General features: G+C 41.2%; 1 protein-coding gene across 1 annotated transcript in view; it reads left to right on the top strand.

The window, feature by feature from the left end:
• The first annotated feature begins 2,663 nt into the window (after positions 1-2,663).
• lingo3b (leucine rich repeat and Ig domain containing 3b) overlaps positions 2,664-25,039 on the top strand; it is a 46,304-nt gene continuing 23,928 nt past the window's right edge. The window contains exon 1 of the mRNA XM_030751883.1: positions 2,664-2,764. The gene's annotated coding sequence lies outside the window, so the exon portion shown is untranslated. The remainder of the gene's footprint in view (positions 2,765-25,039) is intronic.

The raw sequence follows: 25,039 nt of genomic DNA, 5'->3' as shown, positions 1-25,039 counted from the left end.
GCAGGCCAGACTTCTCCTTTCCTGTGATGAGCTGTTAACTGACCTCAGGGGCAGTCAGGCTAGAAGAGTGCGTTTCTCTCTCTCTGTGTTTCAACCTCAGTTCCCTGTGATCTGATCTACCCTGACAAGGCAACAGGACCGAACAATAAAAATGTCTATTTTCCTCCTCTCTCATTCGCTCCCTCTCTCTGCATGCTTCAGGCAAAATGGGGGAGGTGATTAAACAATACAAACTCACTGGAAGAATGACATTTCATCATAAATCTTTTTTTTGTATTTTATACTCACCATTTTTCTCTAATCAGAAGCAGCTTGGTGTCATTTGGTTCAGAACTGCTGCAGCAGGATGCAACACTTGAATGGACATATTCCCAAATTTAGGTGCCCTTATGCCTTTACTTGAAGATTTAAAGGTCACCTTTAACATTTCCACTGTTCAGTATGATGAACTGCACTTGTTCCTAGGTCAATGCTAATAATCAGAGGAGATTGGGCCTCTGCATTGAGGGCCCTTTAACTATCAGGAAAACATGCAGACTAGTTCTGAAGCTAGTTCTACAAATTTCAAAGACTTGAGAGTTGGACTTTTCACAAATGCAACTGTAGCCAAAAATGGCATATGCCTCGCAATCTGATTCAGATGTGACCAGCCCAGTGAATGGCCGTTATCATTTGTTATCAGTCCCATACACATCGCCAGTAGGCACCCTCCTCTACCTGCTGGCAGCCTCAGAAGGCTTTTATCATCCACTGCAATCAGTGAAAAACAGAGAGCAACCTAGATTATGTAGGAGAGTGAAGTCACAGTCATGTGGAGAATTAAGTTAAAATACTAGCAGACTAAGCTCTGTTACTTGTGGTTTACACAGTGAAAGGGTGCAGTTTAACCCATATTTACTGGATTATTAGAAACGTCTTGGGAGGATTTTAGAAATGCCTTTAATACTGATGTGAACACTGATTTGTGCTACAGTCACACTTGGGAAAACAGTGGTTGCAGACAGCGAGCAGGACCAAATTTATTTCAGCCATGTGCAATGAACATGCAAGTGCTGTGACCACTCACAGTCAGTTGTCATCTTCAAAACATCTCTGATGCATCAAGACGGTGATAAAGTGGCACTAAGACAGAGTCAGTCTGCTAACAGTCTGTTATCAGTTTGCAGCTTGGATATATACAAATTGGCAATTATATAAAATCTGTTTGTGATTATGTGGCAATTAACTGTGATACATGGGTGAAAATTGCAAATCTGTTCCTGCCTACATGCACAAAAGTTCATTTCAACAGAAATTCGCATCAGAGTCCAACCAGAATCTCATAGATCTAAAATTGAAATTCTTAATTTTCTCCACAGTTACAGATCAATTAGTGACATAATAATTTAGTAAGTAGTGATATAGGGACGTAGTTGGAAGGCACCAATTTAACTGCAAAATAACATAGGTGCTCAGCAATCTTGCTTTTGTATAACCAGAATACAAGTTGGCAACCTGTTGAGTTGAGTCCCCTATTGCAAAGAGAGGCGTGGAGATGATTTGAGCTCATTGGCACAGAGTGACTCAGGTTGACTGCAACATGTTGGTAATCTGTCTGCATTTATAAATGAGATTATTTAATACTATTTTTAAACCTTGGTCAAACCGTCTGAGACTGACTGCAGTCAGTCCAAGTCAGACTGCGATGGTTTGGAGACAGGCTGCCTCCTACCGGGTGACCTTGCAATCTAAAGTGAATCTAAAAATGAATTTTTTACTAAATGCAAGGAGATTGTCATCCTATTTTTACTATACTGTGACTGAGCCACTGGACAACTTGTCTAAGATCAAATGTGATGTTATCTTTCTGACAAACACACCTGTAGTTCTGTCCTTTTATTGCTATTTTCTTTCAAATTCTAATAAACTGATTTTTTTATTCCAGTATCATCTGATCACAGTACTTTGCAAGTCTACTGTGATTTGCGAGACCCTTCCCTTCTTATTTTCTAAATGATTTCTATTAGTAGTAGCAACGGTATTAAGAAGAGTAGTAGTAATAATTCTCTTATCTATGCTTAGAAATATTTCTGCTGTTTTTCTGTCTTCTAATCTGTGCTGTCATTCTTTTTGTTCTCTATCCAGCCCTGTTGTTTAGAGACTCCCTCAGCCATACGCTCGGCAGCACACTGAATTGTGAATCCTAACAGCCTGAGCAGTAGCAGATAGAGAGTGACTGAGAAAAGTGAGGGAGGGAGGGGGTTGGTGAGAGATAAAGAGTGAGAGAGCAGAGAGAGAGAGCAGAGAGCGAGAGAGAGATGAAAAGCATGCTAAACGAGAGAGAGGCGCTCATACTGAAGGAGGCAGAGGCAACAGCAACAGCACGCTCCTTCCCCCATCCTCCCTCTCTTTTCCTCATAATCCCACATCCATGCTGGGGGAGATGAAGGGTACCCTGACCAGCTGATGGGCACTGGCTGAAGAAGAGGAAAGTCTCAGTGTGAGTCCCCTTCTTTTTTGGGACGATTACCAACAAGGAGTGCAAGGAGGTGTGTACACGCGAGCGTGCCTGCGGGAGGGAGGGAGGGAGAAGAGGGAGATGCGTGGTAGGTCTGGTACAGCTGCTGATGTCAAGGTCTGAGAGTGAGACAGACTGAGGGAGACCTGAGGCTCGGAGGGCTTGCACGTGCAGCAACTTGTGGGCAAAGAGGAGAGGAAAACAGATTTCACATACGCACACAGCTGGACAAATGAGGAGGGATCAGGGACCACGCTTCAGCCCTGGGTATGTTAACTTGTGCTAAACACACACACATGGGCATGTACATCTTATCCTCAATGGCCACTCTGTTGTTTCAAATAGAGCACAGACACACTTGAAATGCAACAGTGTGCGTTTGCTGAGCTTAAGGGTTGACGACTACCCACCCTGACAAGGCTCCCTACTTGCCCTCAGATACTTGCAGGAAAGAAAAGAGGATGAACAAGAGAGGTTATGTGTGTGTCTTCCCGTGTGTCTTCATGTGTGTGTGTGTGTGTGTGTGTGCTTTCTTACTGTGTCTTATCTGATTTCTGCACACAACTAGAGGCATTTTATAAAGGCTTTGTAAGCTGCCCAAGTGATGAATGTTAATAAACCTCGACTGATGGAATGTTTCACATCGCCCGACTCTTCTGGTTGTAACATTGCTCATTACATTACCTACACGAGTTATGTGCTCTGCTCACAGTCTGCAGTCTTAAATTGTACAAAATGTAAAAAATCTGAAACAATAACCTGGCTGAAAAACAGCTGAAGTGAGGACTTGTGTATTCACTCTGGTCTGAGACACAAACAGCTCTGCTCACCCATGCTACACTGCAGGATGCCATGTGTGGTAACATGTTGTGTGTGGCCGTGTGTTATGTCATGTTGTGGCGGGGTGCATATGGCCTTTGACAGCAAGTGTGCCTTAGGTGTTTTAGCCAGCAGCCCCTTTTTTTCTGAATCTAACTCTCTGTTTCAATCCTTTTCCACCATCTTCCACCCTTCTCCATTTCCAATTATAGACTGTCACCTCTCTCCCTTTCCTCCTGATCCTATCTCCTGTTTCATTCTCTTGCTAAGCAATTACCTTTACCTGAATCTGCCCCTCTGGACATCATGGCTGGCTGGTTTTTCTGTCTGTCTTCTCAACAATGAAAGTGAAGGATAGGTGGTGATTTCATGGCCATTTTTTATGGCTGCCTGAACCATGAGCAAAGAGCAGCAGTGAAGCATGAGCGCAGAAGCCACTTCATATTAATACCACTCAAACAGATCTGGAACAGATACGTAAATATGAAGTACATCTGGGAGGAGGGGGTGTTCAGTGTACAGAAGAATTATGCCTCTAATCATTGAATCAGCTCATTGCTTCCTGCTCCTCATTAACTTGTTTGGGTTTCTAACTTTATCACTGCTCAGTCTTGTCTTCCTGAAAACAAAACAGGAAAAAAAAAACTCACCCAGACAGTGCTGGCAGGCAGATAGCTCCCAGCATACAGGCTAACTTGTTGTTGGTGTCTTTCCTCCACACACGGACTCTTCAGCTATCTCTATTTCTGTTGCTTTACCCTCTTTCTATAATCGCCACTGGTACTGAGCCAACCTTCACACACACACGTACACAAAAAACACGCACCTATTCCCACCTTCCCACCATCAGCATGACCCTTTAAGTGCAGCAGCTTGGCAGCTACCTGAAGCATAATATCACTGTCCTTTCCGCTGCCAAGTCTGCGCAGTGTGTGAAAATACTGAGACTAGAAATGAGACACACCGTTGAATCAATGAGACGTTAGATAAGAGAAAGAGAATATAACAAGGAGAAAGAGGAAGACAGCAAATGTGACATAAAATTAAAGAGAAGGACATTAAGGTGATGTAGTGAAACACTTGTCAAAAGGATAGATGGGACAGAAAGTGTTGGGAGGGTGACAGAAAAATGAGAGAATGAGGGTGAAACTGTTTGGCCTCTGTGTTGACAGGTGCTTATTGCAGATGTGTTTTTCCAGTGAGTGGACACACTGGCAAAGTGATAGTTTCAGCCACCCGTGGGGAAGAGGGTGATGAAAAAGAATGAAGAGGCAGAGGCACACATCATTGCTGGAAACAAAATCTTTACAAAAAAGGAAAAAAAAATCTGTAAAGAAGACAGCTGATTCTCAACCCCCCCCATCCCCACCCACCCACACACACACATTTAGGGGTACAAGTGAGCATCTGAAATTCCACATTAAAGAAAGTGCCACAGCTGCACCACGTACCATATAGAAGTATAAATGAGAATAGAAACATGAAGTCAAAACATTGCAGCAAATTGAATGTCTGCAAGATGGCCTACCCCATTCCCAGAATTTTTCAGCTTTAATTCTGGGGAGCTGTCATGTCTTCTATGCATCTGTGGTCAGGATGTTCATGTAAAGATTTTCACTGGAACAAAATACTTCCAGAAAGTAAAGGTGGTGGTCTATATGTGATACTTTTGTTTTGTTTTTTTGTTGGCATTTTCACCTTTTTTGGATAGGGGTACAGTGATGATAGACAGGATAGCAGTGAGATAGAGAGAAGGGGAAGACATGCAGCAGAGGGCCATGGGTCAGACTCATGCTGGCTGCATTTTGGCCATGTGGTACATGGTTGCCTGCTCACACACTGAGCCAAACCTGCACATGTGATACTTTTCAGCTAAATTTAACACAGATGCGACAGAGCAGAGATCATTTGATGAACATGAATTCCTATTTTAAGCTATACAAATCAGCACTATTATGTTCTCTCATTAGGGTTGCATATCTTTCACATTTAAACCAATGACAGTACCAGAACCTGGAATTCAGGGCTGGTATCGAACAGTACCTTCTATTTGGTTGGGTTAGCTGCTGTCAGCTGCTCCACAGTGAGTGGTATTTATAACAAATTCAAAAACTTATCTTACAAAAGAAGTCAGTACTTATCTGTTGAAACAGTTTGTTATTTATTTACAACATTTTACACTCCACGCAAGCTGCCTTGGTCAACATTGTCTGTGTGCTGACATCGCTGTCACAGTGTTTGCAAACTACAATAATAAATAGCAGTGTTAAACTATTTTCAGTTATGGCTATATCTTAAGGTTTTCAGACAGACTGTGACAGATTTAGTGGGGGGTTGTGGCTCAGGAGGTAGAGTGAGTTGTCCACTAACTGGAAGGTTAGTGGTTCAATCCCCAACTACTCCAGTCTGTGTGTTGAAGTATACTTGGGGCAACTAAACCCCAAGTTTCCCCAGATGCATCTGAGTGCTTGATTAGAGTAGAAAAGTGCTATATAAGTACCAGTCCATTTATGATAAATAATATACAAATTAACAATTGCACTTCCCTGACATTGCAGAATGTGTAAATGCACAGTTGTTTTTCCTCTAGTACTGAATTCTCACCAAATGACTGTGTTTTCACCTGTGGGATAGTACAGTCATTGTCTCAACTTTATAGGGTTATATCAACTTTATCTTCCCTACTGAGAGATACTATAAGGAATACCGCAACGTTGTTTTTACAGCTTGTTGTGCTCTCCCCAGATTGTCAAAAATCAACTCTCATTATGAGCATTATGTATCTACTGGAGGAGACGTGAAAAGAGAAAATAATCTGGTGCAATGAAAGAATTTGATTGAGAGGTATGTGGGCGTGTTACAGGAGCTTTTGATGCCAGCATGAGCATGCTTTTGTGTGTGTGTGTGTGTATGTGTGTGTGTGTGTGTGTGTGTGTGTGTGTGTGTGTGTGTGTGTGTGTGTGTGTGTGTGTGTGTGTGTGTGTGTGTGTGTGTGTGAGGGCAATGGTCGACCTTGAGGAGGTCTTAAGAATGAGGTCCAGCGTGGCGGATTGTTTTTATTAGATTGCTTGATCGTGAATGAGGCGATTGCACGGACAAGGGCAAAGATACACATCCACACTGCCCACATCTACCCACGCACATACACACATGCACACCCATGACACAAACAAACACCAGTCCTTATTAAAGTCTTGAATTGCAGTACAGCGTCCAGTGTTGCATCAGAGGTCGCTCACAAACTGAAGTTAATGGTCTTGCTTCCAGTATCATTCAGCGTGGGTGAGTATGTAATATTACCACTGAGTGTGTGCATGTGCATGCACGTGCGTGTGTTCAGAGAGGTTATTAGATCTTTAAGGTGGTGGCCGCGGGTGTAGCCGCCCATGTACAGTGCAAAGTAAAGGGCATGATTCCAGTCAATAATGAACAAGTAGGCCCCTGCTGCAGGCCAAATAACTTGCAGGTGAAAAGTACAACACTTCTGCGGTCTCAGCCTCCTCCATCACTCTTCTACAACCTCCCGACCTTCTTCAGCACATGCTGTTTCTCTTTCTTTCACTTCGTCCTTCATGATAAATTATTCTTCCTCACACGTTCCCTGTTTTGCTCATGCTGCCCTTTCACTTTCCATTTTGCCTACTTTAATTTACTTTCTCAGCTGCATTTTCTCAGACGTGACCCAGTACTTCAGGTTCTGCTGTTCATTCTCACCCATGCAGTTTCTGTCCGTCTCCTGCACTTTCCCCTGTCTGTCTCTTTTGTCCCTCAGCTGCCTGAGTCTGATAGGGAAAGTTTTAAGGTCACCTGCTATCTCTTGCCGAGCACTCATAATGAATTAGCATTTGGCTTTGCCTCATTATTCAGTCTGACACAACCATCCCTTGAGTTATTCTCAATGTCTTGACAATTAAACGCTCAAATTCAATTTAGCGATGATTAAGTAACAAAATCTCTTCTTTGTAATTACAAAAATCTTCCCTACTGAGAGATACAGAGTCCTTAAAGGTGTGTCCGTTCCATTTTCATGTTAAAGAGTTCAACACCACCGTGATAAGAGCCAATAAAAGAGTCTAATTTTTCCAACTTTAAACACTTTGTCTTGTCTTTTAAAAGAAACCTTTCATTGTTGCGCATGTATGGTGCTTTTGTCTTCCTTGACACCTCATTCTGAGCACTCCTAATAAGGTTTCTTGTTCATCTGCATAGAGCAGAAAAATAACTGTTGAAGACAAACAGCCTTTTATGGCAACATCGCATAACTGCATTTAATGTCACACTCTGCCAGCAGCTATTACTATCACACTTCTCGTGCAAAAAAGAGTGAAGGAAGTCATGGAAATACAAAGGCTTTGCGTTGACTGTGAAAAACACACATCTTGGCTCTCACAGTTGTCACATTAAAGCTGGCAGTTAATGACCTTGAACAGGCAGCGCTGTGTTGATGCTTGCTGTGATTCGCTATAAAAATCTGCAAATTTCATTTCATTTGTATTCAAACTGCATTTGATGGTGCAAAAAAAAAAATGAAGTAAACATAAAAATGAGAGCAGGCATGCTGTTTTGGACCAACACATCCAGACTTACGTCATCGAACTAGTGATTCACTGCAATCTCCACACCTCCACATGTTTATACCATTTCATGACTTTTGATTCTGAATTTCTCCAGAGTTTTATCATCCCTCAAAAACCAGACGTCTGGCGACTCATCGCTAAGCAACAATGTCTTTGCTATTCAAATCAGCCTGCTGTTGTGCTCAATCAACTGCTGTTTCCACTGCCCAATTGGCCAATTAGAGTTGTACAGATGGGGTTAGTCGCAGCGCATAGGTAGCAGTTTAAGAACATTCATGAAAGGAGATGCCCCATGCAAAGAAAACAAGTGGTAAGACTCGCACCTCTGTAAATAATAACTCTGCATGCAATCAAAGCTTGATCCCACATTAACTCATCAATACTGTTCAGACCACAAGAGAAACCCAGATAACTTCTACTACCAAAAAAATCTTGTCTCCTGCCTGCAGATATCTGTTTATAGAGATTTGTGTACCAAATGTAGCAAATCTCAAAATGTTTATTTGATCAAGTGAAAACATTAGGGGATTCTCTTATTAGAAAATGGAACTGTGGGTTACGTTTCAAATGAATTTTATATCTGCAATCATTACTGAGTGGTTAGAACAAAACAACTGAAAAAGAAAACAGCTAACATGAAAAACTTTTTTTTTTTTTTTTGCGCTGCACGCTAGCTTCTCTTTACAGATGGACTAAATGAAGAAACCTTGAAAGGAGGATTCTGGAGATCATGAAGATCATTGGTTTTGAAAAGAGTATGCATGACAGTATAAAGCTCTGAAAAATGCGAGTGCGTGGACCTTTAAGTTAGGAGTAATTTGTGATTTAACATTTCTGTGGTTGGCTTTTAAATGAGACTACGATTACCTTGAATATCTTGCTCACGGGTGTTGGGCTGAATCAGAAAGGTTGATACAAAAGGTGAGCTTGTTTTAGCAGTCTCTTCCACTCACCACCTGTTGCAGTAATAGGAACTGGTTCCAACAACTCTTTGTGCATACATGTGTATGTGTGTTTGCAGCAGTCGTCTCATTACTTCACCTGCATGAATAAAGGAATCACATTTCTAAGACTTCATTAAATGTTGATGCAGGTCATGAAGCATGTAGCTTTGCTCACCTGAGCTTCCCGTCCTCCGCAGATGCTAATGCAGGTCAAGGAGATTCTGTCAATGTGTGCAAATGTGTGTTTGTGAAAGTGCACCCACATCTGCTTTTGTTAACTGAATGTTAATGCAGGTTAAATTGTATCACCCTACCTTTTAATAATGCAGGTGAACTAATGAATGCACACAGGATATTGTGGTTCCGCTTTCTTCACTCTGCTTTTCCACTTTTCTGTACTCCATCTTACACATGTTAGACAAAGTGGATCAAAGTACTATTACGTAGATGTGTGATTATTCTTTTTTGAATTCATGTGATGCCCTGGAGTGACCTAGTTTGACATTTAAACATACTGATGTACAATATTCTCAAAATTGCTGATGGAAGTAATTGGCCTGTGTGTGTGTGTGTGTGTGTGTGTGTGTGTGTGTGTGTGTGTGTGTGTGTGTGTGTGTGTGTGTGTGTGTGTGTGTACTGCCATCTAATGCCATCTGTAGGCCCAACCTTTGGGGCAGGGGGGACGTTATTCATTAATTCTAACAGCATGATTTCTAGACAAGAACACTATTCAAGTAGGTGTGTGTGTGTGTGTGTGTGTGTGTGTGTGTGTGTGTGTGTGTGTGTGTGTGTGTGTGTGTGTGTGTGTGTGTGTGTGCGTGCGCGTGTGCGTGTGCGTGCACGTGCACGCAGTGCATGTTCTTTACACACATAAGGTCAATGAGTCTCACTTGTGCGCTTCATTTTTCTCCTTTCTCACTCCTCTTTCTCTCCGTCGCTCTCTTTCTCTCTTTCATCTGCGATTCTCAGTAGATGAACGGCTCTCTGATCCATAAGAACTCTGTTAAGAAATGCCGTATTGCTATTGATTCCCTCTCTGTTCCTTCAGTTTGTACAGGCACAACCCAAACCGTGCGGTGTTGAGAGGAAGGCTCAGCTGATAGCTGTGATGGAGTGTTGTGCCCCAGTCCTGCAAATTGGATTTTAATGATTCAAGTATCATTTTGTGAACACTGCTCACTGCTCCCCACAGACATTAAAATGTGATTTCCTCTACAAAAGACAGAGAGATGACTGGGCAGGGGAAAAAAGAGTGTTTGGTGAAGTTGAAATGCCTTGAAAGGGCAATTTACATTTGTGTGAATGCATTTTAGATTAAAGTTAAACTAGCTTGCTAAGGAATCAGCAGACAGATAATACTGAAACTTGCAGTCACCAAAACAAGATGTTTTTTCTGTCATTAGGTGAACTAGCTTTCACTTACTGATTGACATGCAAATATCAGAACATGGTGGGTGCTATCAAATCTAAACATTGCACAGATGAGACAGATAGATAGCGTAAAGTGCAACCCTGCACACTGTAGCTCAAGCCTCTGCCTTGTTTTTGTATCCCCCTCTGCGTCCCATTACGCCACATCCACCGACTGGATGCTGTATGGCTTTCCTCTTGTTCCCATTTGCCCCTCAGTGTGTTTTTACCTGCCATCTATCCTTCGTTTTATGTCAAATCATGGAAGGCTGGTTCCTCTTGTTGTTCCAGTCTTGTTGTCTGCTTCCTTGTCCCAGTTTTCCACCTGTAGGCTTCAATTTGCGTTTTAATAAGCCACTAAAACTGTCTCTGCCTGCCCAGTCATGTCTGCACTTGGGTCCTCCCTCTTGGTCTCATTGTACAAATTGGGGCAGTATGGGATTGTCTCTCCTGAACTCCTCTGTGCATACTGGCAACAATTTGAACCAGAAATTTCACATTTGGATTCATCACTCCATAAGACTATTTTATGCCTGTCAAACTGGGTTATCTTTGGCATTTTTTTTTTTTATGTATTCAACTACAGAAATGGGAACCAATTATATGTTTTTATAACAGGCTGCAAGTAAAAAAGTGCCTAAAGATAAAATGTAAAAACAGTTCTTACCTAAGTTGTCTGTGATGTGTAGACACAACAGTGGCTCATTCTTTGAGTTAGGTGCTTTTTATGTTTGATAAAGGCTCAATAAACAAAAAGCATTACTCTGGAATTGATCAGGTACAAGGACTGGACAGAAAGTGGGTAAAAAAAAGCAGCCATTGTCTAAAGAAAGCCCTTCAAAAAGCTCAAGACCACTTAAAAAAAAAAGTGTGGCTCATTGGAAGCAAAAAATGAGGGGCAGTTCAATAAGTAATTTTTTTCCATCACTTTTTGAAAAGCTCATAGTTGCAGTATCATGATTGTTTCCTTAGGCAAACAGTGGGGAAAAAAATCAAGTTCAAATTCATAAATCAGTGCAAAGTTTTCTATAAACTGTATCTGGCTTGAAATTTTTTTCCCTCTCCTTTGGGAGTAATTAGTCTTGTTCAGTGTAGATGGGCAGATTTTCTCTACTGTCCTTCAGTGCTGACCCCCTATTCAGTGCGCGCACACACACACACACACACACACACACACACACACACACACACACTCACACACGCACACATACATTTCGCTCTGAGGGAGCACAGATTCAGACATTACTTCTGCCTCACTGCTACACAAACAGGCTTGCAGAAGCCTGGGGACACTTTACCATTGGCGTGTAGATACACACACACACACACACACACACACACACATAGACGCACACATTCATCCAGGCTCACGTGTTTGTCACCCTTCCTGCTGAACTGGAGGCATGTGGAAGTCACTTGGGCATGTTAGCACATGTGTGTCGTTTTTGTCTTTATACGTATAAAAAAGAGGCCAGTTGTTGAGTCACTGTGCAAATGTATTCAATATCTGTTAAAGTTCGTGTACCACTAAAGGTTAGCTGCCTCTTCAGAATCAGATCTCTCTTTGCTTGGCTTCTTCTCTCATTTATACAACAAAACTGTCTCGAATTATTTGCTCCGTTGCGTGTTGAACTCTAGGACCAATTTAAAGCTGGTGAAAAACACAGACTTGTTGCCTTTTAGCAAGGCAGTTGGGGTGTTTTTGTTTTAGCATATGAAAGCAAAGAGCAGACAATCAAGGCTGCAACCACAGAGATCCTTCTGTTTCCCAGAAAAGGTAGAACAAAGACAGGCTGAATTATTAATGTGCACATTTACATTCTCATATATAAAGAGCGCAGCTCCTCATCAGTTCTTGCGTGACAGATTGTGTAGTGTCATGTGTCCTCTGACTCATTTTGTTTCAGCCGCTTGTTAAAGTGAGGTTTGTTTAAAAAGGACACAAGCCTGTGGCAAGTTATCTCTGCTCTGCGTCTTCTTCTGTAGATCTTTTTGTTTTTCTTAAATTACTACACTGACAAAAGTTTTTAAGGTGCTCTTTTCAGAAAAAGATATTTTCTTTCAAAAAAGAATATCTGATGTTGTGCTTTCAGTTCAGTGTAGCATGTAAACTCCTCTTTATCATGTGTTCAATTTTCTCTTAGCGTCTCTATTTTCCATCTATTTTTTGTTTTGTTTTGTTTTTTTGCTTGAAGTCATCATGACTTCCATAATAGCCATAATTCTGACCTTTTTGAAGGAAAATTATTTTGAGTTGTGTTTCTGTGCTTACAACACTAAGCTGCACTTACAGTGCTGTGAAAAAGTGTTTGCCCTCTTCCTGATTTCTTTCTCTCTCTTTTTTTGTATATTTGTCACATTTACTGGTTTCACATCAGCAAACAAATTTTAATATTAGACAAAGATAACCAGTGTAAATACAAAATTCAGTTTTTAAATGATTATTTGATTTATTAAGGGAGAGGGAGAGAAATCATTGGACTAAGGAACAGTACTGAACCTTTCCAGGAGTAGCTGGCCTACCAAAATTACTCCAAGAGCGCATCAACGTCTCATCCAGGAGGTCACAAAAGAACCCAGAACAGCTGGGTAAAAGACGGTAAAAATGGCATCTATGGAAGAGTTCCAAGGAGAAAACCACTGCTGACTAAAAAGAACACAAAGGCTCATCTCACATTTGCTAAAAACCTCGTGATCATCCCCAAGACTTTGGGGAAATAGTTTGTGGACTGACCAGACAAAAATTGAACTTTTTTGGAAGGTTTGTGTCCTGTTACATCTGGCATAAAACTAACACAGCATTTCATAAAAAGAACATCATACCAACAGTTGAATATGGTCGTTTTAGTGTGATAGTCTGCGGCTGCTTTGCTGCTTCGGGATATGGACGATTTTTTGTAACTGATGGAACAATGAATTCTGCTCTCTACCAGAAAATCCTGAAGGAACATGTCCGACCACAGTTTGTGCCCTGAAGCTCAAGCAGGTTATGCAGCAAGACAATGATCTGAAACACATGAGCAAGTCAACCTCTGATTGCCTTAAAAAAAAAAAAAAAGGAGTGGCCTTTTGGCTGTTTAAGCTTGAAAACCTTCCAGTGTGGCTACATGAAAACAATTCTGCAAAGAGAAGTCGGCCAAAATTCCTCCACAGCGATGTGGAGATAATACCAAAAGATGACCTTGACATGGTGGTGGTTAGCACTGTGGGCTCACAGCGTGAGGTAGTACAGTGTATGAAATAGTCATGACTTTTAAACTAGTGATTCATGTAGATACACAAATTTTACCGTTTTTTTTTTTTTTTCATGTTCCTCAGCACAAAATTCCCAACATTGTTTTCATGTCCCTGAATATGGCATCAGCCTGCTACCATATGTACAGATTCAATGCTCAGTCCACTTTTAAAAGGCAAAAACAAAAGAAAAGGAAAAAAGCCCACATTTGGAGGTTGGAGGGTTTGGTGGTGGAGTGGATCATCTCACACCAGAGTGTTCAAGTCATGTCACAGATTTTCAACATGTTATAACATTTTTTAAAAATGTCTCTTAGTTATTTTTAGCCATTAAAAACTGCTTGGTTAGGTTTAGAAAAAGATGGTTTGGAGTAAAAAGCTACACTTACCACATCTTTTAAGACTTGTTGCCATGGTGATGCCTCCCTGATTTCTCTGGACAAAATACGTGCTTCTTGAAATGACATATACTTCCTACCGAAGTACATTATTCAAAAAATTTGTGCTCACTGACACACAAAAAAGGGACAATTCATGTTCATGAGTATGAAAAATAGATTCTTTTCATGAGACTGGGCTGGAAAAGCTGAATGATTTTCCCATGCTTGCATTGCTTTTCTCATGTTCCTCCAGTTTCTCCCAGCATCAGACAACATGCGAGGCTCTTGTGTCTTTCTGAGACACTCTGGCAAAAATCTTAAACGTTTCACTTCCAGATTGAAAAACCACTGTAATCTTCCTAGCATCGTCATGGTTACAAACAACCTGTAATGCAACACTCTTGGAGGCTGCAGTATTTAGTTTCTTAGTGATGAGCGTCACGGTCCGACTCATGAACCATGACAAGTAATGGGAGAGACACAACTTGAACCAAATTTTACCGATTGATTAACCAAATAAACCAAAAACCATAATTAACATCATGAGGTGTGTTAGTCAGTGTTGTCAGTGTGTCAGCAGTTGGACAAGTGATCGGATGTTAGGTGTGTTGTGTTGTGTTGTGTAGGGTAAAACCTAATATAAGCAACTAAAACCAACCAAACAAATAACATGGTGCTGGGTGAATGGAGAGACTGATGAAAGCTGAGACACCCAGCTCTTAAATGCTCCAATGAGACTGGCCAGGCACTCCCAGTTGCACTAATTAGCCCAACCTACCAGGACCCTGTTAGACAACACAAAGGGACAAATAGGGAAAAACCCAGCAGGTCAAGGCAGATGGCTGTCACAGCTGGGTTCATATTTTAAGGAGTTCAGTTGGGGACACAGTTCATTTAATCACACTTATTTCATATATTGCTTTGAAACCATTCACCAACCATAAGCAGATAGGATAAACGATGTTAAGCTGCAATTAGCAGCAACATGGCAACCAGAGACCACAGAGAGTGAACGACGTTTGGCAACTTCAAGTAAGTATGGACAAAATAACCGCTGGTGACGCAAGGTGTACGGGACCTGAGATACACTTTTCTCAGCTTCCAGGCAGGCAATTGCATCGACTGCCAAAGAGAGTGCAGGATACTGTTGATTTACATATAACCTGGTCGTAAACACATTAGACAGTTACCTAGGCAACCAGAGCTTGGAGCATCCTCAAGGGACCAACCGTCATCTTCAAAGCGATGCGCAACATTAGGCAGTGAACTAAAGATCACCAATCAGTCATGTGACTGAGGTGCAGGTCTCTCGTTGAGCCATAACCATGTGGTACCCTGTTTGAGTTTCTTCTTCACCCACTCGCTCACGATTTCCAGTCACTCCTTCGGTTCTGGCAAGTCTCTCTTCTGAGAAGACAAGTGGACTAAACAAATGAATCTGCACAGTGAATGTGACTGAATAGCTTGAGTAAGGGACAAGTTTACCTACGTCACACCCTTTAAATATAATATGGCCTGGCTTTTTAATCCCCATAATGCGCTATTAATTTAGTATTTGATTTTCTCTCCTTTCAGTTTTCCTCGCAGGGTGTCAGCCTCGCTCTCAGCTGATTCTTGGTTGATGTGCTGTGTCAGCTATTGCTTCATGTGTTCATGTAGATTTTTACACAGAAGCTCTTTTTGAAATATTTATCTCCAAAATCTCTGCACCCTTTCCTCATTGAGAGCCCTGTTTTCCCTCTCTCTTCCCCTTCCCCTTTCATCTTTCTTTCACACTTTTTGGTGCTCACAACCTTTCCTGAGCCCCCAACTGTCTCCACCCCTCCTCCCACCCTTGCCTTTTTCTTTTTCTCTTTTAAACATCCAGTCATGAATTTATTATGTGAATCAAAATAGAGCGATGACTCTTTGTCCCCTTTTGCTGCATGTCATTGGTCTAGAATGAATAATTCAGCCACTGTGGTTGAAATTAGGATCAGGGAGAAAAAAGGGAATTATTTTGAAGCAGCGCTATTCAGGCTATTTTCGAACGGCGAGCTGTCAGCGCCTTTCCTGCAGCGCTCACTCTTTCTTCTCCTTCTCCACTTGCTATCTCTTATTCCTCCCACCAGTTCACTCAGTATACATGAAGATAGAGACAATTCTTCTCTGTCTTCTCCGTCCTTGGGAAGGCTTGCCTGCTAAGCAGAGAGGATAGGATTCCCATTGGATACAGTCAGCTTTTGTATCTGTGTTGCTGGGATGTGTGCGTGTGTGTGTTTTTGTCTGTTTTTACACTATGTATGAATCCTGAAGGTTTTTTGTCAGTGTGAAAATATTATTATGAATGCTTGTTTTGCAGATTTTTGTTGAACAGCTTTGATGGCAAAACATGTAACTGACAGTTTATGTCAACAGCTTCCTCCCTTTCAGAGGCAGCCATTGATCTCATTACAGAGTGCTTGCCGCCTCACTGTTTGACACCAATTTAATGTCTGCCTTTTAAGATGACAGTTATCGAATGGCCTAAAATGAGTCCTGCAAGCTCTCAGTTTGACTTTTATGATACTTTATGAAAAGGAAACCACAGGAGACAGGATGAAATGCTCCTCACTTTGATTCAGATGGCCTTTTTGGGTGTTCAAATCCTGCACTGACCGCCACCGGCAATGGATCAGATAACCCTGTGACAGTGTGACAGAGGCCATCAAGCAGCCAGCCACCTACACATCCATACATGATGCTCTCATAGCCATAAACATAGACCCGTGGCGTTGTATGCACATAAGGTCAATCATGCAGCTGAATACACACACATAGACGCAGATGCACACTTGGATGATTATTCTCTGCCTCCTGGGGCATCATTGAAACTTTTCAGCCATGACCTCGCTAAGAGGGAGAGAGGGAGTGAGATGAGCATTAGAGGGAGCAAAAATGAGGAATGGAGAGAGTCCTTGAATTTTAACTGGATGCTCCCTGGGGAGAACTCCAATCATCTCTGTGTGTCTTCAGTGCCAGAGTCCCACAGCTTCTTTTAGGACCTCAAGGACCCTGAAAGCTCTGCTGTTCTCTCAGGGAGGTGGGTTTGTCATCATTGACTTGATAGCTGCTTTTTGGGAGAGAAATCATTGGACTAATCAGCTGTAAAGTGTGTTTCTTATCAGTTTTTAGTGCGGGGCAATGGCATTCCTTCTGCGGTAGCTAAGTCTTCTAGAGAAAAGGATGTACCAAAAGATATATGTCACTATCACTTATCAGTAATGTAATCAGGGCTCAGTGACCTCATCTCTTCGTTTGTAGTGTGTGTTTTAAATGAATTTTACTGCAGTGCAGGGATTTTGTGTATGTTTTCTCTTAGTTATAAATAATGTTGCACCCCCACCACATAGCCAAATAAGCCAGATTATTTAAAAGAAGGAAAATAAGCATTCCCTCCATATAAACTTCATATATTACTACTCTTCAGATTAATATTCAAATCATGGTGTTACAGACGTGTCATTATGGTCATTATGAGAAATAGTGCTGGCCAAAACTGTGAAATTAGATGAAAGAAAAACATTGTTTTACTTTTGAGGTCTGTGTGTGTGTGTGTGTGTGTGTGTGTGTGTGTGTGTGTGTGTGTGTGTGTGTGTGTGTGTGTGTGTGTGTGTGTGTGTGTGTGTGTGTGTGTGTGTGTGTCCATGTCTGCATGCAGGTGCAGACATGGACAGGCGAATAGAAGCTGTCACAGTGCTGTGAGTCCAGATTGTCAGCTGTCAATCAACAAGCCAACCCTGACCTATCTGCACACTTGACAACCCATTTACACGCTCCCTCCCTCTGGCTCATCTTCTTTTATTCTTCTCTTATAATGTGTGTGCGCTCGCACGCGCGCATGTGTGTGTGTGTGTGTGTGTGTATGTGTGTGTGTGTGTGTGTGTGTTTTCATTATTTCACCTTCTCTTCACTCCTGCAGCTCTTATTTGTTCAACAGCGTTTATGACCTTTCCAGAAACTTCCTCCCCTGTGATCCCTCTCCTCTTCCTCTTCCTCCTCCCCCTCTTTCTTCCTCACAATGATCTGTTTCTGCCTCTGAAGTGTTTACAAAGCCTTCAAAGACATATATGTGTGTATACAGACATGCATGTCTGAGTTGGAAAGGCTGGGGTGAATATCCTCCTCTGGGATCTCTGGTGAGAAGAGGATCCAGAAAGTGTGATGATCACCTAATGTTCTGTGAAGCATCATCTTTTTACACATACACACAAAGCTGTTCAACACACACACACAGTTACACATATGCTCTGTTGGTGTTGTACAACCACAAGCCGAGCGGCTTTATCACTGCTTAGGGATTGTCGCCTTTGTTTCCTCAGTACAGAGGATTCAGCTCTCTCCTTCACATCTCCTGCTTTCTTTTATCCCTCATCTCCAACCTTGTCACTCTCCATTTCTCTCCCCTCCCCACATTACCCATTTTTTTCCTAACCTTCACCTCTATTTCACCGTCCTCCTTGCTCCCCCCTTCTTTCTGTTCCTTCATCCCCACATCTGAAACGGTGGCGGCGGCTCTTATTGGTTGTGCTGACAGAATCAGAGAAATAGATAGCCAATAAGCTTTCAGGCTAACAGGGTCACCATTATCCATGAAGCAGTGCAATTACGCGGCTGTCTACAACCCTGCAATATACGCATATGTCGTGCTTATACTTATACCTATTCTACACGTTTCAACTGTGCATGAGCATCCTTCTTGCCTGGAACAACATATTTATTTGTTAGGGGCTCATATGATGTCAAAAGCTTAAATGATTCCACATTCCCTTTTTGCCTTTATTTTGCAATATGCACATTGTTCAAAAATAGAATTTAAAATTTAGAGAGTGCGAATGAAATTGAACGTACATTCGGAATCAGTTTATGCATTCAGGTCAAAGCTATGAACATATTCATCATAAATTCTCCCCATGTGAATCCAGCACCATGCTGCTCTTCAAAGACTGCAGGAGGAAAGCTGTTACACTGCTCCCCTCCCCCTTCTTTCTCCTTCCAACTTGTTCCTTTTCTTGCTGTTTACTTGCCACACAGACAGTTATATATTTGTAGCAGGCTCAGTCAGTCAGTCAGGCTGTGTTTGACTGCGTAAATTACACAAGTTTTGTTCTGTGGGGTGATGTGGCCTTTTCACTTGCCACTGCCGCCTTGCAATAAAAAAATAGGATGTTTAAAATGCTAAATTTCAACCTTCAGACAATTGCACTGTGTGTTATTGGGCAACATCATGATTTCTGGGCCTCTCTTGTGGCATTTGACTGAGCGTCAGGCCTAATTTGCATCATTAGATTCTCTCAACTGTGGAATAGCTTTGACCTTCCTCCATCATTAGTGACAGAGTGAGACAGAGTGTCCTTCTTACCTCCCTCCCGTCTGCTCTTCTCCTCCTCCTCTTCCATCCATCACACTCACTTCTTTACGGTCCTCCATGTCCATTATCTCTTCCCCTGATACCCAAATCTATCCTTCACTCATATTGTGGTGATATTATGCAGCTGTACACTTATCTATTTCAATCCCCCCTCCCCGTCAGTTGGTTTTCATCACACTTCTTCCTGCACCCTTCTTATTTGCAGTGGAACATCAAGGAAGTGTTGGCTATCTTTCTTTTAAATACCCTGTCCGGCTTTCACCTATCTTAACGAGCAGGAGAATTGAATTAATTTCCTTTCTTCTGATACCAAAAGGGATGTAACAGCACACTTACACACTGAAAAGCATGCACACTCATACACACTGAACTGCACAGGGTGAAAAAGGGGCTGTTGCCTCTCAGGTGAGATGTCTCCAGGGAAATGTTTTCCTTCACACGAGTCACCTAGTTATCATCGCAATCTGCAGCCACACCGTTGGCGCTGACAAGAAGACGTGATTTCACTTCCCAATGACCAGCCCTTGGGATTGCCCCACCATCTTGTTATGTGGAAAGTCATTAGCCTTTAGAAAGGAAATTACACCAGAAATGAACTCCCTTCATATCCTGTCTAGAGCCTGGTAATGAGAAATGTGATGACAGAGTCTCCTGTTTGAGCCAAGGAGAAGTTTGTCCATCAATATGAGATCTCATTTATCACAGTGACCCACAAAATACTACAATGTCATGTAAAATCATAGCAGATACACACTATGTGTGCAAAAAAATAAATGGGGAAATACCACCAAATAAAGCTGATGGCAGTGACCAGTTTTGCTTTGTTTTTTGTTTTTTAGAAGCATGTGTGAGATAATTAATGAGTCATTTCAATCCACACCAGTAATAAGGCCACAGATCCCCAAAGGGTGAGACTAATTCAGGGCCGCTCGGTCACTTGTCATCGTGTCACTCAAAATGATTTAGTGTGTGCTTTTTTTGATAAGACAGGTCATGTTTGATTAAATAATTTCATCACTCAGCTTCTTCTTCCAAACTTGCACTATTGCTAATAGTGCAATAATCTTTCCCCTTCATGGTTAATTACACCCGAGGTTTAACAATTGCAACGCTAAATGCTTTTCCTCAATGCACTCATAACATGTAAACATTTGAGCAGCTCTGTGTACCTTCAGCAGTGCAAGTACCAGACTTAATGACTTGTAAGTCATCAGTCTGGATGTGGCATTGTGGAGCGAGCTCTTCATTGTTCCTGAAAAACATTATGTTTCATATACGGAGCGCTGACCAGCACACAGATCATTTCACCAACTCCTCTCACATTGGATATGAGAATTAAAGTTTGAGTCTGCACATCATTCAGCATGAAGAAACTGTGTAAATATAGGCTCCAGCCCGCTCAGTAATCAGGGAAGTCCAACACTGAATAACAGGGCCACACTGTTAAATGATGATGTATAAGGTGAATATATGTGTGCAGGGAAAACCTCACACTTGGGTAAATATCTTATGAGACAAGGCTAATGTTCATAATCCTGTGATAGGCAGCAGATTTTGTGGTTCTAATTCATTGCTTGCATGTTTAGCAACCCTGTTTAAGGTGCCTGTATATAAGTGTGCGTGTGGGTGACTTGTTTTGGGGTGTAAACCAATCTGCTCCCTTTTTAGCCCTGGCATTCTACTAACGTCTGCTGACTCACCGGAAAAGGAGATTTAGGATGACCCCATGACCCCTGAACCTCCAGATCACATTGCATCATTAGGAGCTGATGTCACACAATAGACTGAATGTCAGGGAGTCAACTGAAAACCTAAACAGGTTGAGCAGATGCGCACCTGAGCACACCTGAGCAGAGACCATATGGTGACAGGACAATCTAATAAGACAGACTCCCAAACCGCCCTGTGTTGTTAGCACACATATTATAACCATATATCTGCGTACGTGCGTGCATGTGTGTGTGTGTGTGGGTGCGTGCGTGTGTGTGTGTGTGTGTGTGTGCGTGCATGTGTGTGTGTGTGTGTGTGTGTGTGTGTGTGTGTTTTTGTGGGCATGCTGTGCGTGTTTTTCATGTGTCTGCGCTCTCAGTATGTGTAGCCATGTGCTCAGGTTTGAGCCAGAAAAAAGCGGGTCAAAACACAGCAGGGTGTGAGAATCATCAGAATAGCTACAGCTAATTAAATGTGCCATGCCTTTGAGTAAAACTAAAAGATCCATGTTCACTAAAAGTGAGCACTGGCTGAAATGCTCTTTGTTTTCAAAGCATTTCATTTTTGATGAGACAGAATAGCCAGAAGAACATGTAGCCTCTTCTGTTCCAGTATCCAGTGGATGGATATTAATTATTTACTGGTCTCAGAAAATTGAAGTACTTACATTTTAAATTTGCAGTACTTTTCCAGTCAGCTGGGTGTTCTGATCACCAAGCTTTCCTATGACAGTATATTTTTGAAATAAATATAAATTATTATAATTATCCAGCAGCAGAGTGGCGCACAGGATGTGGGATTCACTCCTCCTTGTTGCTCATGTTCATCACATAAACAAAAATGTCAAACTGGGTTATTTTTTTTTTTATAGTCTTTTAAATAACAATGAAGGTCAGCTGCACAGAGGAATAACGTGTATTATAATTTGCCTGTAGCAAAAATATGTGTTATTGGGATGAGTTTGTTTACATTTGGTCTCTGGATTTGTTCGCAGGGAGAGTTTAAATGTTAAGCCTGGCTCATTCAGGACACAACAACGAGGGAGGATTCACAGCAACAACCTCAGCTAGCTCAAAATGCATTAATTTTTACTCAAAGCTAAGCTCAAAAAGAACAGATCTGTGGGTGTTTACACAGAACATGTGGCATAAACAAAAGATAAGTGCAGCACAATTAAATGAAAACAAAACTGGATGCCAGAAAGTGTTTTTCTGTCTGTCCCTTCCAGGTGGAGGGACAGTGAGAGAGACATCTTGGGATAAAACCAGCTTATTTAGACCCTTAAGCAGATGAAGATATTCCTCAGTGAGGAAGAAGCAAGGACAACGGCCAAACAAGGGCCCAGGGCTATCCCATGAAATGTAACTGTATTATTACTAAGGTCATTAAAACTTACGAATGATTCAAAGTAATCTGAATATTTTTCATGTGGAGAACATAGGATTTCATCCCAGATGTCTTCAGCTAGATAAAAATGGCTGATAATGACAATATCTTTAAGCTAGTTTCTGTTCATAAAACATTTGTTTTGTTTTGTTTTGTCTTAGTGACTTTAGATTAATTTAAATTAACTTAATTCTGTATGATGAGATGAAAGAATTTGTATATTAGCTAATGTACAATCATGGTAAAAAAGAAAGGACATCTTCTTTCAGTTCTAAGGTTTTGTGTATTGGGACATGATAAAAAAAAATCATCTGGTCCTTACCAGGTTATAAAGTTGGGCAAATACAACCTGAGATGAACAACAACACATGACACATGACATATGACATATGACAGCCTTACCTTTGATTTTTGATGTGATTTTGAATCCAGCTCTCAGTTGGTTCTACATCTTTTTTTTTACCTCAACAAATCACACAGTATATGTCAGTAAAGATTTTCAACTTTAACATTTTGAAAATTTCATCAAGATTTAATCAGTGACTTAAGTGTTCCTTAATTTTTTAATTTCTTTTTTTTGAGCGGTATATGGACGATTGTCACAGAAAGGCAACAGATGGGACACAACAGGTCTGCAGATGAATTCATGTTTGTTCTACTTTAGAAGAGAACAAACAGCATTTGAAGTGATTCACAGGATGCTGCAGTGTTTTGTTTTTCCCTTTAATCCCAGCCTCCCTGTGTGTATATTTATCACAGTTGTCAAACAGGACTGTCTTCAGCTTTCACATTACAGACAGAAACAGGAAGAGGAAACAAAGGCAGAGGAAGAAAATGAGATGGAAGCAGTGTGTGTGTGTGTGTGTATAGGTTTACATGTAGGATTCTAGCTTAATCTATTTTAGGTGCATGAGGGATTTCACAGAACGGCTGCCGCGAAAGCCGAGACACTGAGAAATACTTAGCGCTTACTTTCTGCAATGAATACTGTCAGCCAATTGTCATTCTTCACGATTTTCAGTTATTACTGTAATCTGACCAACTAGACACGATCAGCTGCAGCACAAGGGATGTCGTTTGTTTTGACGGGTGGATTTATCATGAAGCACCTACAGAATTTGTCTTTCAGGTCTCGTCTGCAGCCAGCACACAATAAATAATTACAGCAGAAAGAATTGATGTTCAGATATAATCACTTCAGAGGACTGAAACCTGCCCACACTCTCTCGCTTACTCTCCCTCTCTCTCTGTCTCACACACACACACACACACACACACACACACACACACACACACACACACACACACACACACACACACACACACACACACTTCATTGATGTTTATCGTGGACTGGTTGAGCTGTACTGAGCTGCACACTCACTAAAACAAAAAGAAAAATAACAAAGCCAGTATTGAGTCAGAGCAAAAGGAACAAAGTCTCATGAGACATCAAAGAAGTGGGTCTTTCGCATTATGCATGTGCACAGTGACACTTTACATGCAGCATTTACTTGTTAAAGTGCAACAAGAACTGCAAAACAACTACACATCAGATACTGGAAAAAGCAAGTGAGATGTGCAGAGACCTGTGAAACAATAGTAAAGGAAACCCCTGATTTGCATTATTAATTTAGACTAAAGACATATCCACTTCACATTTGAAGCTTTCATGATCCATTATACACTGTAGTCAAAAATACCATGTTTCACATTTGTTTGACTGTACTTTAAGTTACATTTGCCTGGGATCAGATCCACAGACGTTAATATTGGGAAAAGGGTCCATGTGTTCTCTTAACTTTAAATAGTGTACACATAAGTTAAACATACGCGTAGTTCATTTAAGCTGTTTTCCGTGTTTGAGTCCTTGTGTTTGTGGATATCGACATAATGTAAATAGATTCACAAGGTCACCTTGTGAATGAATAAGTCAATCTTCTATAGCATACATACCTTTTATATACAGAGTTAAGAGTACTGGAGCTCATGTTAATATTTAAGTCATGGTCATTTATTAATAAACCAAAAAAGAAAACATGTAAAATAGTCAGTCAGTCAGTTGCTTGGTATATTTTTCATTTGGTCAGTCAGTCAGTTGCTCTGTGGTTTGATTAGTCATTTTATTGGTAGCCAGTCTCAGGTCTGCTGTTGACACTTTCTAATAACTAGTATACACCCAAACTATAGTGCTTGTGGAATTGTTGGAAATTTTGGAAAAAAAAAAAAAAAAAAAAGTGAAAATATCCAATTTTTTTTTAAACTCTTGGCTGAGGTGTGACAAAGTGCAAAAGTAATATATTAAGAAAACACTTGAGGCAAGAATCGTGTTGAGTATCCGCTCAGGACAATTAAATAGTGTCAGAGAAATCATCAGCCTTTCCACAAAAAACATCAAATCTGTGCAAATGTCACTTATATTTCTGCTCAATAGCACATAAAACTATCACAAGTTAAAACTTTAAGAAATCCTTCAAATAATACCTGAACCTGTAGCTGGAACCAGGTCTGCACCAAAAGCTCACTGTGGTCTGTGCTCTGACCTTGTACAAACCTTCAGACATCTTCTCACGCCTGAAAACACCTCACCTGTAGTGCTGATGACTTTTTAACCATTTCCTTCTTTGTATTTAGATGAAGGACAGCCACAGTACCATAAAGATTCTGCGGCTATTGTCCAACTAATTGACATT

This window comes from Archocentrus centrarchus, chromosome 17 (assembly GCF_007364275.1).
Source record: "Archocentrus centrarchus isolate MPI-CPG fArcCen1 chromosome 17, fArcCen1, whole genome shotgun sequence".
Lineage (NCBI taxonomy): Eukaryota > Metazoa > Chordata > Actinopteri > Cichliformes > Cichlidae > Archocentrus > Archocentrus centrarchus.
Note: the sequence above shows the minus strand (reverse complement) of the source record. Positions and strands in the feature narration are given on the sequence as shown.